The 5,101-nt window shown below is 40.7% G+C and overlaps 1 non-coding gene across 1 annotated transcript; it reads right to left on the reverse strand.

The window, feature by feature from the left end:
• Positions 1-986: 986 nt before the first annotated feature.
• On the reverse strand, positions 987-1,093 carry LOC141687743 (small nucleolar RNA R71). The gene has a single exon (XR_012561227.1). It is a non-coding gene; the product is annotated as a small nucleolar RNA R71 (small nucleolar RNA).
• Positions 1,094-5,101: the final 4,008 nt, after the last annotated feature.

Raw genomic sequence — 5,101 nt, forward strand, 5'->3', positions numbered from 1 at the left:
TATCTGATTAGTGTCATCACTATTACTGCTAAGGTTAAGAATGAAAAGGCTATTAAATGAAGTATTTAATGAAGTTAGGATCCTATGTTTGTTATATATATATTAATTTAACCAGTCTTATTCTTTTAGTTATAATTGTTAGTTTAATTCTTAGTTAATATCAATCCCAAATTGTTAATCGTCTTAGCATTGGATAATAACCATACCATTGTTGCATAGATACATCGATTAAAGTTAATTCACTGGTCCATGTAGAACGAACTAGAAGATATTCTATATTACTTGTGAACGCTTATACTTGCATGAATTTTAGCGTGTGTTTAGTGACTAACAAGTTTTTGGCACCGCTGCCGGGGACTCGATGTTAATTTTTAGTTTATGTGTTTGTCATTAGTGGTCGTTAAAGTTCATTGACTCGGAAATTGTTACTTATTTGTTTCCTTGTCTTATCCTAGGTACTCTAGAGAGCGTTTATGCATACGCGTTCTCAGACTCATAAGAGAACTCTGGATCAAGCTGAGGAAGAAGTTGTAATAGTTAGGGAGAAAGTTGAAGGAGAAATCTTAGTTGAGAAGGAAAAAGAAGTACTTGTTGCAATGGGAGAACCAGACGCAAATCCAAAGGCTTTGATGGATTATTCTCAACCAAAGATCGATGATATTCAGTCTAGCATCGTTCGACCATCCATCTCGGCTAATACTTTTGAGAACAAGTCAAGCATAATTCAGATGATACAGAACTCAGTTCAGTTTGGGGGTTCTCCGACAGAAGTCCCCAACATGCACATCAGAGATTTCATTGAGATCTGTGACACCTTCAAGTTTAACGGAGTTTCTGAAGATGCTATTAAGTTGAGGCTTTTCCCATTCTCTCTGCGGGATAAAGCTAAGTGCTGGTTATATTCTCTACCACCGGGGTCTATCATCAAATGAGAGGATCTTGCTCAAAAGTTCTTAACTAAATTCTTTCCTATGACAAAGACTGCGACAATTAGGAATGCACTTACGCAATCTGCTCAAGAATCTGGTGAATCTTTGTGTGAGGCTTGGGATCGCTATAAGGAGATGCTTAGAAAGTGTCCTCATCATGGGATGCCTGGCTGGATGATCATTAACTGTTTTTGTAATGGATTGGGTGCTACTTCTAGACCCATGCTCGATGCAACATCATGAGGATCCTTGTGGGCTAAGAGCTATAATGAAGCTTATGAATTGATCGAACTGATGGCTACAAATGAATACCAGAATCCTTCTCAGAGGCTAACCCAGGGTAAAGTAGCAGGAATTCTGGAGTTGGATGCAGCAACTGCTATTGCTGCCCAACTTAAGGCGTTGATGATGAAGGTGGACACTTTGGCTAATTATGGAGTTAATCAAATCACTAGTGTCTGTGAGCTTTATGCTGGTGCCCATGAGACTGATCAATGTGCTATTTCTAGTGAATCAGCTCAGTCCATGAGCAACTTTCAGATGTCGCAGCAACCTGTGCCAGCCACCTATCATCCTGACAACCACAATCATCCTAATTTCAGTTAGAGCAACAGTCAGAATGCGGTTCAACAGCCTTATCAACAGTATTCAGCAAAGCAGTACAACCCTCCTGATTTTCAGCAACCGCAATATGCACCAAGATAGCAACTCTAGCTGCAACAAGCTAATGAAAAATCTGAATTGGAGGAGTTGAAGCTTATGTGCAAAAGCCAAGCGGTTTCTATCAAGACCTTGAAAAATCAAATTGGACAAATCGCCAATGTGCTAAATCGTCAACCTGGTACACTCCCTAGTGACACTGAGGTACCAGGAAAGAGGGAAGCTAAGGAGCAGGTAAAGGCAATCACTTTGAGGTCTGGGAAGGTTGCAAATCCCGAAAAATCTCAAGTTTCGGATAAAGAAGCTGTGGCTGAAGAACTAGAGCATAAGGAAGCAGAAGTGGAACCAAGGAAGACTACTGTTGAGCACACTCCTCCTGAGGGTAATACAGGGGAGAAACAGATCTATCCTCCACCGCCTTTTCCTAAGCGGCTGCAGAAGAAAAAGCTGGATAAGTAATTTGAGAAGTTTCTGGAGGTGTTCAAGAAACTTCATATCAACATACCTTTCGCTGAAGCTCTTGAACAGATGCCTAGTTATGTGAAGTTTATGAAAGGTATTCTCTCTCGGAAAGTAAAACTTGATGACTTAGAGACTGTTGCTCTCACGGAGGAATGCAGTGCTGTGCTGTAACAGAAGTTGCCTCCAAAGCTTAAAGATCCTGGAAGCTTCACTATTCCTTACACTATTGGAAAAGTGTCATTTGAAAAATACTTATGTGACTTGGGAGCTAGCATCAATCTGATACCTTTGTCAATCTTCAAGAAGTTGGACTTACCTAATCCAAAGCCGACTTATATGACCTTACAATTAGCCGATCACTCTATTACATACCCACGTGGAATTGTGGAGGATGTCTTGGTCAAGGAAACTCATCTTTCCTGCTGATTTTGTAATTCTTGATTTCGAGGAGGATAAGAAGATTCCCATAATCTTGGGAAGACCTTTCTTGGCTACTGGTCGTACCTTGATAGATATGCAGAAGGGTGAGCTTACTATGCGAGTGATGGATCAGGATGTAACTTTTAATATGTTTAATACCATGAAATTTCCTACTGAAAATGAGGAGTGCTTAAAGATGGAGTTGGTCGATTCTGTGGTTACGTCAGAACTTGATCAATTGCTGAGGTCTGATGCCTTAGAGAAGGCCTTGTTGGGGAATTCTAATAGTGAAGATGACGAAGGTGATGAGCAATTGCAATATTTGAATGCTTCTGCTTGGAAGCGGAAGTTGGATATGCCGTTTGAATCTCTTAGAATGGAGGAGCTGAACAAATCTCCAAAATGCCTCAAGCCATCTATTAAGGAAGCTCCCACTCTCGAGCTTAAACCATTACCTGAACACTTGAGGTATGCTTTTTTAGGTGATGCATCTACTCTGCCTGTGATTATTGCATCTGACCTTTCAGGTAGTGATGAGTAAAAACTCTTAAGGATTCTAAGAGAGTTCAAATCGGCAATTGGATGGACCATAGCAGATATTAAGGGAATCATCCCTTCCTATTGAATGCATAAAATTCTGCTAGAGGAAGGTAGCAAGCCTACTGTTGAGCAACAAAGAAGGCTTAATCCAATCATGAAGGAAGTGGTGAAGAAGGAAATTCTTATGTGGCTAGATGCTGGGATTATCTATCCCATTTCTGACAGTTCTTGGGTGAGTCTAGTTCAGTGTGTACCGAAGAAAGGAGGTATCATCGTTGTCGCTAATGAGAAGAATGAGCTCATTCCTATGCGAACAGTCACAAGATAGAGAGTTTGTATGGATTACAGGAAGCTGAACAAGGACACAAGGAAAGATCACTTCCCTCTGCCTTTTATTGACCAGATGCTCGATAGATTGGCTGGTCATGAGTACTACTGTCTTCTAGATGGCTATTCGGGTTATAATCAGATTTGTATCACTCCAGAAGATCAGGAGAAGACTACCTTCACTTGTCCATTTGGTACCTTCGCCTTCAGACGAGTTTCTTTTAGTCTGTGTGGTGCACCCGCCATATTTCAGAGATGCATGATGGCCATCTTTTCTGATATGATTGCCCAGAATGTGGAGGTGTTCATGGATGACTTCTCTGTCTTTGGTGATTCTTTTGATGAGTGCTTGCAGAATCTTGGAAACGTTCTTAAAAGGTGTGTTGAGACCAATTTGGTTCTCAATTGAGAAAAATGTCACTTTATGGTGCGGTAGGGCATTATTCTTGGTCACAAGGTCTCTACTAAGGGTCTTGAGTTGGACAAAGCCAAAGCGGGGGTCATTGAAAATCTTCCTCCACCAATTTCTGTTTAAGGAGTTCGCAGCTTTCTTGGTCATGCGGGTTTCTATAGGCGGTTCATCAAGGACTTCTTGAAAATTTCTAAACCTTTGTGCAATTTTCTAGAAAAGGATGTCCCGTTCAAGTTCGATGAAGTGCCTAGCTGCATTTGAGTTCTTGAAAAGGAGTTTAATTACGACACCTGCCATAACTGCACCTGATTGGAAGGAACCTTTTGGGATGATGTGACTATACAGTTGGAGCAGTTCTTGGGAAAATAAAGAACAACATATTTCATGTGGTCTACTATGCTAGTAAGACCCTCAATGGTGCTCAACTGAATTATACTACTACTGAGAAAGAACTCTTAGCCATTGTCTACGGTTTTGAGAAGTTTCGATCTTATTTTCTTGGGACGAAGGTGACAGTTTTCACTGATCACGCTGTAATTCGATATCTTATCTCAAAGAAGGACTCGAATCCTAGATTGATTAGATGAGTTCTTTTGCTTCAGGAATTTGAATTAGAGATCAAGGATAGAAAGGGTACTGAGAATCAAGTAGCTGATCATCTTTCTCATTTGGAAGATCCTAATGCAACTTCACAGGATAAGACGTTGATAAATGAGTCTTTTCCCGATGAGTAGTCGTTCGGAGTGCAAGAGGAAGAACCGTGGTTTGCAGATATTGTGAACTACCTTGTTAGTAACATCATGCCTCCAAACTTGTCGTATGCTCAAAGGAAGAAGTTTCTATATGAGGTGAAGTTGTACATGTGGGATGAACCATATCTGTTTAGGCAATGTGTTGACCAAATCATCAGGAGATATATTCCTACAGCAAAACGGGGGGGGGGGGGGATCTTGCGAGACTGTCATTCGACTGTTTATGGAGGCTACTATGGTGGAGAGAAGACAATATCTCGTGTCCTACAATCAGGATTCTTCTGGCCTACTTTGTTTAAGGATGCACATCAGTTTGTTTCGAAATGTGATCGATGCCAGCGTGTAGGTAAACTATCCAAGAGGGATGAGATGCCTCTTAATGTGCTTCTCGAGGTTGAAGTCTTTGATGTTTGGGGGATCTACTTCATGGGACCGTTTTTCTCATCTTGCAATAATCAGTATATCTTGTTGGCAATCGATTATGTGTCGAAATAGGTTGAAGTCAAGGCTTTACCCATAAATGATGCAAATCTAGTGCTTAAGTTTCTTCATAAACAGATATTCACACGATTTGAGACTCCAAGAGTCATAATCAGTGA

This window comes from Apium graveolens, chromosome 9 (genome assembly GCF_009905375.1).
Source record: "Apium graveolens cultivar Ventura chromosome 9, ASM990537v1, whole genome shotgun sequence".
NCBI classification, from domain to species: domain Eukaryota; kingdom Viridiplantae; phylum Streptophyta; class Magnoliopsida; order Apiales; family Apiaceae; genus Apium; species Apium graveolens.